We start from the raw sequence: 12,274 nt of genomic DNA on the forward strand, positions 1-12,274 counted from the left end.
TAGAAAATCATAGTAAGCCCATATTTTTAAGAACTTGTCGCTGTCCAAAACGATAAGATTTATGGAACCAAAGTGAGTGAGTGATAATACAATTTTTGGTCAATACTTTGTCGTAACAAAACAAAATACGCTTTCTAAAAGAATCGCAGATAATAATACTTTGTATAGTAGTAGAGGGAGCACAAGTTAACGTGGAGTGTAGTGGAGGTTTAGTCTGCCGCTAATAACGTATAGAAAGCTGGCTTTATTATTATTTTCTTCATCAAGCGTGGACTCTGAAACAGCCGATAGGTAGTAGTGGAGTACTATACAGTGGTTTCAGCTGCAATTATATTGTTTATTGGCTGTGCACATGCATATATTCATTCGATCCGAGTTGAGGTTACTTAGGATCGGATGATAATAAAAATATGGTGATTAATAATAATGTACACGAATCACGGAGCACAATTAGGACAAGCTAGCCAAAGTAAAGCATATGTGGCAACTTGAGGTTAGATGCACGTGCTGCCTGCTGTGAGGCACAGCCTGCAGGGAGAGAGAGGAAAATCAAAGCAGAGAGGATGGACATGCATGGATCAGTGTCATCAGGGGTCAAATATATGTATGCATGGTCATTAGCCGCCAGTAACCCTATCGACGATCCATTGTCACAGAAAACTTTCTGGTGGCGCAGAATCAAGTGCAAGTGAAGGCAACGGCTAGTTACTGTTTTTTTTTTTTGTGTATGGCTGTGCTGTGGATAGGATAACGCGCCAGCTCGTTGGAAGGAATCAAGTGCAAGTGAAGGCAACGGCTATCTGTGCCACCACCCAGTCATCAGTGCTTCCTTTTGTCGCACATATAAGTGTATCTAGGTTTGTTCTAAACTAAATCATTTTTAACTTAATTTGATAAGTAGTTACATATATAAAGGTACTATCTTAAATAAAGGGATTCACTAGGTGGGAGGGGGACTGCATGAAAACCAAGGGGGGTATCAATGATGCAAAATTGATTTTGTAAATATTAATTTTCTTCTCTATAAACTTAGTCAGACGACTTAGCATAGTTTGATTTGATACAAATTAAAGTCAGGTCACGTATATTTCACGATAGAGGGAATATATCTTGGAGACGCGGAGAGTTTAAATATGTTTGGCTTAAGATAAGCACATATATCAATGAAGTCACAGTTAGGAGAGGAGGAAGTTATAACTATCAACTAGTCGTCGTGGCCGCCAGCTAATGCAATTCGTGGGAACAAAGCTTTAGGCTTTAGCACTTCATTTTGTTGACCCGTGTGTGCGTGTGCCCGGCCGCCGCCATATGCATGCATGTATGAGCTCAATTGTAACCACGGCACCTTTATTCTAGCATGCATATAGTTAATAACCCTTGCATATCCCGTAAACTGAAATTTTTCGCTTAGGAGATCTTTTAGACAAAGACTCACCAGCTACAGTTGAAATAATGTCGTCGGGCTTGGAGATCGTATGCTTGAATTTGGGGGTGAAGTATGTTTTTCACCCTCAAACTCGCGTGATAGTCTATTTTAATAGAAATTTGATCTACTATCTAAAAAATTATAAATTATTTGTTTTAAATCGGGATATGAAACTAGTACTATTTTTTTCCTAAAAATGTTCTCTACCTATTTATGATCTCTCTCTCTCTCTCTCTCTCTCTCTCTAAATATATATAGGTATTTATAAATGGTTTATTTTTGTGGTTTTATTTCTTATAGTTGCACTCATTATTCATCTGAAACAAGTAAGATCCGAATAACTCTAAATATAGCACCAATAGATGGATGAAACTTTTAGGAGAAAATGGGAACTAGTTTCATATTTTTATGATTTAAAATAAATTAATCATGGATTTCTAGAGATCAAACTAGATTATTATTATTATTAAAAAACACTTGTGAAGCCATCCGGAGAACCAAATTTGTCATGTTTTGACACTTATTACATGGTGGGTTACCCGATTTTATAGTTTAAGGTTGAAAATCGGATCTATAAATTGGAGGTTGAAAAATGTACTTTACCCCATTCGGTACATTCAGTGCTCCATTTCAACAGTATAACTTTTTCAAAAAAGGAAAAAAAAAGTCAAAGACCGTTTGGAAGAAGGGCACACTAGGAATTAGCAGTACTACTTCCAAGTGGTCATGGATCAGGGTCACGTTCAAGTGGTCATTAGCAGTGATTATATAGTCGCCCGAGGATCCATCCATTTGACTAGAAAAGAAAACTGGACGCTGCTGGCACACACAATATAATCATCAAGTGCAAGTGAAGGCAACGGTTAGCTAGCTGTTAGCCTGTTATGCTGAAGAGTTATTTTCTCTCTCTTTTATAGAAATGAACTAGGAGCCAGTGAAGCCGTAAAAAAAAACTGGCTGACTCATCCAGAGCCAAAAGAAGTCCTGTCAAACAGACTCTAATATTATACTCCCTTCATTCAAAATTATAAAACATTTGGCTTCTATAAATACTTTTTTTTGGTCATGTATCTAGATATAGTTTATATCTAAATACATAAAAATACATATTTAGAAAAGCCGAAATGTCTTATAATTTAGAATTTGAGTAGTATATATAGGCCTGAAAATTGTGAATGATACTATTTGGATACGACGACTAATGTCGTAGAACCGACCAATTTATAAGAGCACAAGTACAATGGCAGCCCGCAAGCAGTCGCACTGTCATACTTGAGCCCATATAAACCCGGTAGTCTATCGAGTACCACGACGGGTCTCGATAAACGATTCACAACAACCAAGATCGTACATGATTCAACATACATATCACATATTACATAAAGTTCGCAGATACATTTCCATCATTAGAGTATGAAACAAAGTTATTACAAACCAAGTTTGATAGATAATAGCAGAAGAAATTAAGTTTGAAAGTAGCATTTGCTAACATAGTTTAGTACAGTGCCAACATACGATCACCGTCCACAAAAGCATGTAGAGGGATTAATAAAGAAGCCTGCCCAAGGCTTACTCCTCATCCACAGCGGAATAGAAGCAACTCTTGCAATAACCATGATAAACTGTGCCATCTGCAACAATGAGAAATAAAACCCTGAGTACGAGAAGGTACTCAGCTAGACTTATCCGTCATAAATCGGGATATGAAACTAGTACTATTTTTTTCCTAAAAATGTTCTCTACCTATTTATGATATCTCTCTCTCTCTCTAAATATATATATATGTATTTATAAATAGTTTATTTTTGTGGTTTTATTTTCTTATAGTTGCACTCATTATTCATCTGAAACAAGTAAGATCCGAATAACTCTAAATATAGCACCAATAGATGGATGAAACTTTTAGGAGAAAATTGGAACTAGTTTCATATTTTTATGATTTAAAATAAATTAATCATGGATTTCTAGAGATCAAACTAGATTTTTATTATTATTAAAAAACACTTGTGAAGCCATCCGGAGAACCAAATTTGTCATGTTTCACTAGTAGAGAAACGACCTTTCATCCCATGACCAAAAAGTATTTAGTTCCGGTTTAAAAATTGCAACCGTGGCTAAAGGGAGGACCAATGTTTTCCTAAACGCTAAACGGTAAACAGTCGGTCACCTACCGTTTAGCCATTATTCGGGCAAAACATCCCATTAAACGGGCTAAACAGCCAATTAAACGGGGTAAACGGGTGATTAAACGAAAACGACGCACCACTGTGTAGCCTTTACACGGTGTGTAAACGGGCTAAACGGCCGTTTAGGCGAACAGTGGGGAGGACTGGACCTTTAGTCACGGTTTGTAATACAAACTGGGAATAATTCTACCCTTTAGTCCCGGTTGTAATGGTTATCGAGGTGTGTCAGAGGCACGTCAGTGCGAGAATCTTTAGTCCTGATTTGAGACATGAACCCAGACTAAAAGTGTGACTTTTAGTCCCGATTTGAGACACGAACCTGGACTAAAGATACCTTTAGTCCCGGCTTATGTCTCAAACCTAAACTAAAGGTGTCTTCAAACTGAATTTAAAAGGAAAGCGTATCTTATCTAAGTTAGATGTGTGGTGGTAGGTGAGATGGTAACGCATGCAAGAGCTGAAGTGGGAGGTCGTAGGTTTGAATCTCCACAGCTGCAACTTTTTTTTACCCAATAAACACCTCTACTCCCGGTTGGAGGAACCGGGACTAAAAATCAAGACCTTTAGTCCCGATTGCATAGTCCCGGTTCCAAAACCGGGATTAAAGGGGTTGAGAACCGGGACTACAGCTAGGTTTTCTACTAGTGTTTTGACACTTATTACATGGTGGGTTACCCGATTTTATAGTTTAAGGTTGAAAATCGGACCCATAAATTGGAGGTTGAAAAATGTACTTTATCCAATCCGGTACATTCACTGCTCCATTTCAACAGTATAACTTTTTCAAAAAAGGAAAAAGAAGTCAAAGACCGTTTGGAAGTAGGGCACACTAGGAATTAGCAGTACTACTTCCAAGTGGTCATGGATCAGGGTCACGTTCAAGTGGTCATTAGCAGTGATTATATAGTCGCCCGAGGATCCATCCATTTGACTAGAAAAGAAAACTGGACGCTGCTGGCACACACAATATAATCATCAAGTGCAAGTGAAGGCAACGGTTAGCTAGCTATTAGCCTGTTATGCTGAAGAGTTATTTTCTCTCTCTTTTATAGAAATGAACTAGGAGCCAGTGAAGTCGTAAAAAAAACTGGCTGACTCATCCAGAGCCAAAAGAAGTCCTGTCAAACAGACTCTAATATTATACTCCCTTCGTTCAAAATTATAAAACATTTGGCTTCTATAAATATTTTTTTGTCATGTATCTAGATATAGTTTATATCTAAATACATAAAAATACGTATTTAGAAAAGCCAAAATGTCTTATAATTTAGAATGTGAGTAGTATATATAGGCCTGAAAATTGTGAATGATACTATCTGGATACCACGACTAATTGTTAGCCGTTGGGCATTCAAATGGACCGACTAAAAAGTGAGGCTAACAATTAGCCTCTATCGAACCGACAAACATGATCTAATTAACAAAGAACTAAAATTGCTCTCGTTATCCAAAAAGTTTCTATCACGTATTCAGAGAATTTAAAACAACTTATAATTTAGAATGGAGAGACTTAACACGAGAGCATGTGTGTATGGATGGGAGGCCCCTATATGAAGAGGTGGGGACTGCACGACACTGCCATCTCGTGCTTCGTGCCACTTCGGGTCATGCTCTCTAGGCACGCGAGACACGTCGGGTTGTGCCGGTATGGTATGGTAAGTTTTTGCTTCGGTCCAAGAACGACCCATGGCATGCCGGTATGCCTTCATGTCGTGCCGGCAACACGACCCTCAAAATATCTTTGTTAGTTTTATTTATCTGCTTGTGATATACAAAAAATTATGTTTTGTATGTCCTATTTCCATGAAAGTTTCAATAGTTTCATAATCCATTCAAGAATTAGATTTTTTTAGAACATTCAAGAATTAGACGAGATCTAGTATTATAAAATACTAGAAAATTATATTATATCATTGTAGATGTGCTTACGTGATTTTCATGCTATGCTGGTCCAAACATGGTTCAAAATATGGGTCGGTCTGTACAACTTGTTGTGCTTAGATGCTAGGCACGGCTCGATCCTCTTGTTCGTGTCGTACCGTGCTTTGGGCCGTGTCATAGCCCACCCTCAAATGATACGGTCAAGTCTCAGCTCTAGCTATATATACATCACGCAATTGCATCATCTGAGTATGATAGTATATATAGGTCTGAAAACTGTGAATAGTACTATCTGGTATATAAATGGTGATGGACGCGTGAATATATATATATATATATATATATATATATATGGAGAGGTTATTCAGTAGCCGGCTACAAAATAAGTTATTCTGTAGCCACCTCCATTTACTATAATTTTATATACTAATTTACCATAATGTCAATACATATTTACGATAGTTGGGTTACTATAACACATGGGGATATTTACCATAACGTTATATTAAACCACTTAGTAAGGAGTTACTATAATCTCATAAATTAACATAGTAATTATCATAACTCAAAGTGGCTAGAGAATAAGTTATTCTGTAGCCAGCTACAGGATAGTAGTTCTATATATATATATATATATATATATATATATATATATATATATATATATATATATATATATATATATATATATATAGAGAGAGAGAGAGAGAGAGAGAGAGAGAGAGACACACACACACTAGTGAAAATGCACGACACGCACGTGTCGGTATAAAAGTGTTTGTAAGGGTGAAATGTCATGCTATGTAATTGACACATAAATCTTAGTATTTTCAGAGCAAAAAATGGAGCAGAAATAACAGTACATTTTACCATAGATCTGGCACCAGTTCTAAAGCACAGAATACAGGTGTTGTTTACAGAGGAAATATCTTTTTGTTGTAACTTATTGTGGTAGTTTTGTTAAAAAAAAGTCACCACAACATCAATCATTAATATTTACACATTATTTGTGCTCCTCGGCCATGCAATAAATATCATATATGCAGTCAGTGTTGTGGTAACAACTTATATTAATACAATAGAGCTCTACATCCCATGAAAGCTAAAGTTAATCTTAGTGTTTATTTATGCAGCCTAAGAAAATAGTGTACTGGAAACTTATAGTTGCCTTGAATTTATAAAATATTAATGAATATTATCAAGTCTATATTGCATCTTCCAGATTTGCAACATAAATATATAGCTGGGCAAACTATCTCTTCATTTTTTCACTAATTTAATACATAGATATCCATGTTATGACAGAAAAAAGAGGCAATGCATGCATGCATAAAAAAATTGATAGAAAACACGGCACAACTTGGAGAGAGTCTGTGTGATATTCGTGGGCATTGAGAGCTTAGAATACTCATTAAGCTGCGATAATAAGGGGAATAGCCCATCATGGCTAAGCACCGGATCACCACACTTTCGGGAGTCACCTACCTAAAGTCTATACTCTATACAACCTGCAAAACTAACAAAAACGAAAAGAAGATCCCAAGCATCCTGTACAAGTCTCATATAGAAGACAATAACTCGTGTATCGATCTGCAACTCAAACATGGATATCATTTTTCAGTTATGTCATGCATATAGCTATCAGCTTAAAGAGTGAAGAAAGCATAGATGGTTATGTAGAACACATGTAAAGTGACCAAATAGACAACTCACCTCTGTCGAAGTTTTGTCAATTTCCCCAGCTCGTCAAGTAGTGTGCTGTTTAAATTATTGAGACCAATGCCCTGAAAGAATTAATTAAATAAACTAAGTTAGATCCAAAGAAATGTTCAAATTAAATAGAAGTGATGTTAAGTACTTCTTGACAATGGAAAATTCAAAATGCTGGTACATGCTTGATTGGGACAATGCACATTCTTTTTCTCCAGATTTCACTTCCACAATATTATATTCTTTTTTAGAAAACCATATTATAAGATTATACTCAATATGTGGCTAGTATATTCAAAACTTCAAGCCTTTGGCATAGAGCCTTCGTGACATTCATGCAATTGAAAAGCAAGTATAACTGGGGTAACATATGCATGACAGTAACTGAACATTAATATTAGTTAGAGAATATTGACTTTTAACATATGCATGACAGTAACTGAACATTGAAAAGCAAGTATAACTGGGGTAACATATGTAAAATGACTGGAGGATCTTATAGTGATAAGAGATTGGTAAGATTTTCAAGTTCCTTTGGACAGGTCAGATAGTGCATTGATGCCCACAGTCCTTGTGATTTTCAAGGAAAAGAATGTAAGATTGCTTGAACGCAGCAACTGCAGCACAATTTTGAGTTTAGAATATTACATTGATTCCAGAGCAACGGGTTAACACACTTTAAAAAACAGCTGTCAAATGAAAGTCACCTTGATGACTGAATTGTATTTTGATGACTGAATTGTTTTTTGTTCTATGCATTCAAATATTTCTAGGCACAATTCGACAAACTCTTGAACATGTCGTCCATCTAATCTAACAATCATAATTTGTGCAAAACTAAATTGATGATCAATAGTGGAGCTATATCAAGAAACTCATATGTAAGCCCAAACAACCATATAAAACATAGCTACCCCAATGGTAAATTCTTCAAGAGGGAGCGCCGATATCTATTCTTGTAAGTTGTAAGTGACCCACCCACCCAAAACTACACACAGTCAGGAGAAACATACTTTAATAAAAGGAGGAAACACTAGTAGAGAAACGACCTTTGATCCACTTCGAAATTTGGCTTTAGTCCCGGTATTTTTCGCGCCCGGAACTAGAGAAACATTTAGTACCGGTTGGTAGCTCCAACCGGGACTAAAGGTCCTGCCCAACGGCTACTGTGGCAGATTTTTGTTGCAGGGGACCTTTAATCCCGGTTGGAGCTACCAACCGGAACTAAAGGTTAACTTTTACTCCCGGCTGGTCCCTCCAACCAGGAATAAAAATCTACTCCCGGCTGGAGGCTCCGTCCGAGACTAAAAAGGGACCTTTAGTCCTGGTTGCTGTCTCCAACCGGGACTAAAGGTCACCAACCGTCTGACCTGGGCATACGTATACGGGAGCGAGTCGATCGAGACACTGGTACGTAGGAGTAGCTAGCTGTTCACCGTTTTAATCTAGCTATTCACCGGGCACTAGCTAGATGTTCACCGGGCTTAAATCAGCAAAACCTAGGAGTAGCTAGCTGTTCACCGTTTTTAGCTAGCTGTTCACCGGGCTTAAATCAAACGGGCTTAAATCAGCTAGCTGTTCACCGTCAGTACGTGTAAGCCAACAAAACAGTCTGTCTCTGCTAGCTAGCTGCTACACTAGTACGTAGGAGTAAGCCACCGTCAGACACATGCATGCGTATCAATTAGTCCCGGCTGGTATTACGAGCCGGGACTAAAGGTATACCTTTAGTCTCGGCTGGTATTACCAGCCGGGACTAAATGTCTTTTAGTCCCGGGCCACCAGCCGGGACTAAATGTCTTTTAGTCCCGGGCGTTTATAGGAGCCTCGATGGGCCGGCCCAGTACGCAATATGCTAGAATTGCTGGTCAGTCCCACATATTAGCACCACCTCGCTTGCTCAGAAGAGTGAAAGCTAACTTAAAAGCTCAGCTCTCGAACCATGCAGCACGAACTTGAACAGGATCTGCTCTATAGGATTGTACCGCTGATCCTTAACTAAAGGTCCTTCGTACTATAGTTTATACAAAATGTTAGAACATTATAAACGCACGTATATTCTAGCAGCGTAGAACGCGTATTCAAAAACCAAAACGAATCATCAATTAAAAATAGGAAAAAAAGAAAATAGAAATAGAAACAAAAAAAAGAAAACCTTCAGTTCGGTAGTAGCGTGAAAATAGAAAAAAAAAGAAAATAGAAATAGAAACAAAAAAAATCTGGTAGCAGCGTGAAAATAGAAAAAAAGGAAAATAGAAATAGAAAAAAAAAGGAAAAAAACCTTTAGTCCCGGTTGGTATTATCAACCGGGACTAAAGGACCGGTCTACGTGGTCAGGCCGGGAGGCCTCTTTAGCCCCGGTTGGTATTACCAACCGGGACTAAAGGTGGACCTTTAGTCCTGGGCGCGAAACCGGGACTAAAGGAGAGGCTCTTTAGTCCCGGATTCGTGCTCCCGGTTCCAAAACCGGGACTAAAAGGGGTTATGAACCGGGAGTAGAGCTAGTTTCTCTACTAGTGAAATAATGCTTTAAGCTTATTACAATACCGCACAAAGTAAACCAAATTGAGACATGTCAGTTTCATTACATTTTTCGAGTCACCATCAGTTGAGCCACATTCTGTTTTAGTGGGTCAACACTCAATATAGAATACAAAAAAGGGAATTCATAGGTGCCAACATTTTAAAATCTAGAATAGCATGATTTTTTTCAAAGTTATCGTGTAGCGTTAAACATATCACAATCTTTAGGATTCAAAAAATTGCAAACACTTACATTTAAAGATCTGAGCTTCCATTGCATCTGTTGGTACAAGCACTGAAAAAAGAAATAATTTCACCCTTAGACACCGTGTAAAAGTAACATAAAGAAGCTAGTAAACAGGTTTGATTTTCAAAGACTAATGTAAGATTTAGCATACTACAGCGACCAAACTAAGGGTTAGGGGGAAATAAGAAGAAAGAAAAGAGTAACAGACAAACTAACAAAAAACACCGAAACAATTTCAATAGAGTTCCGAGGTACCTCCATCCTGCGAGTGACAACATCGGGGCCGGGGCGGGGCATCGTCATTGCTGCCGAAACTATCAATAATTAATTATTGTTTCAGGTGCAAATTACATATATGAAACTCCATGCATTTTTTCAGTGAAAATTACAGCCGCCATCACATTTGGAGAACTGAATCACCAATGATGATAAGCATAACAGGTTGAAGAAAAAACTGGTAGTTGAAAACTAATATGCTGTACTGAATGCGCATACATTCTAGGTATCAGAGACATGTAGTGCTTGTTGTATATCGCTATGGCATATTTTCTCTAATGCATGGATACTCTGCAATAGCAGTAAGTTAATACAGGATTGTATGCCCACAATTTAATATGCGCATTTAAGCAGAGAGAGTGATATTATATGCAGTTGTTTACTGTTTCAAACACAGGGAGTCATTAGGTGCAAATAGAAGAAATAATTTGATAAAAAGGTGATATAGCAGCACACCGATGGAGTATGGATTCCACGGATGCTACAAAAATCACATCCTCCACCAAGGGTCTGAATCTACCAAATTACAACAACTATCAGTTCAATTAACAATGAAAGAAAATTGGAATTGTGAGATTTACCGTACTGTATCAGGGCACCACACTGTTTTGCATCAATCTGTGCATCACGCTCACCTCCAAAGATCGATAGCACCTCCTATACCTGCATCCTGCATCTTCCACTTGAGATTGATAGCACATCTAACCAAAGATTTTTTTTTATTGCAAAACCTATGATCGGGAATCGATTAATCAGCCACAAGATTAAATTAATATAAATAAAGTGTAGTTTCAGTCACCGATTGGCCAAGCGGCTGTGAAACCGGCATGCAGCCGGGAATTGTTCTCCAATGCAAAGAGTGAGAGAGACAGCAGGCACCAGGACGCTGCTTGCCGAGGGAGAACCCTCGACCCTCGCTGCCTCGCTCTTTCTGCCTCCACCCTCCTGATGTCTCTGCCTTCGCCCAGACAAGCCGCGGGCGGGTATGTTCGTCGTTCGTCGCGCCCCTACGCTGCGCCTCCGAGCGGTCCGCGGGTATGCTTCGGCGCGCGTAAGAAAAAAAACGGATCGGAGGGGAGATCGGCAACAGGAAAGCGTGTTTCGTCACATAAGTATTGTCCTTCCCGTCTTTGGGTGTGACTGTCAGGTCTATATAAAACGGTGGTTACAAAATCAAAACACATCCAACGGAGGAGATCTAAGGTGGGTTGGAAGTTTTTGGTAACAGGTATTTTTCAATTTCTTTGCTCCTTTATAGTATAGATATAGATATAGAGGGATATAATAAATTTCAGACAGAAAGAAAAAAAGCAACGACGCATGCACGCGCTGAATATTCGTTAACATAGTGGTATGGATAATAATAAAAGTCTGCCGTCAGAGCTACTAGGCACGCGCGGGTGCGGCGGTGAAGTTTCTCCGGCCACTGTCCTGTCCTGTCTCGTCCCAGCATCCATCCATGGACTACTATGGTGCTGGTTTTTCTTTTTCTTTTTCTTTTTACATTCACACCGACAACAATACATATTCCCTCCGTACCTGGAAAGGAAGTCTGTCCTGGGCCCTTGACAGCGTTTTCTCAAAGCATGTCGCTGAGGCCGTAAGATGGACTACTTAGACGCGTTTGCCCCTGGAGAACGTTTCGGTTGCCTGCTCACCCGCTTCGTTTCATGCGCCGCCCGCTAATCGCTCGCCTCCCATAATCGCGCGCACGCTCGCCTCCCTTTCTCTCCCGTAGCACGCTCGCCTCCCTTTGTCTCCCGTAGCACACGCTCGCCGTTCGCTTCTAGTTAGGGTTTAGATGTTCACGCGCCTCTCTTCCTCGCCGCCCGGCTGGAGTCCGACTCCATGAAGGTCGTTCGCGCCATGGAGGAGGCGCTGGAATCAGAGGTCGCGCCGGACTCGGAGATGATAATGGACTCTGAGATGGCGTTGGATTCGAAGATGGCGCTGGACTCCGTCGAGATGGCGCCAGACTCCGTCGAGGTGGTGCCGGACTCCGTCGAGTCTCCGTGCGCTCGCTGC

Source organism: Miscanthus floridulus, chromosome 4 (genome assembly GCF_019320115.1).
Source record: "Miscanthus floridulus cultivar M001 chromosome 4, ASM1932011v1, whole genome shotgun sequence".
Classification (NCBI taxonomy): domain Eukaryota; kingdom Viridiplantae; phylum Streptophyta; class Magnoliopsida; order Poales; family Poaceae; genus Miscanthus; species Miscanthus floridulus.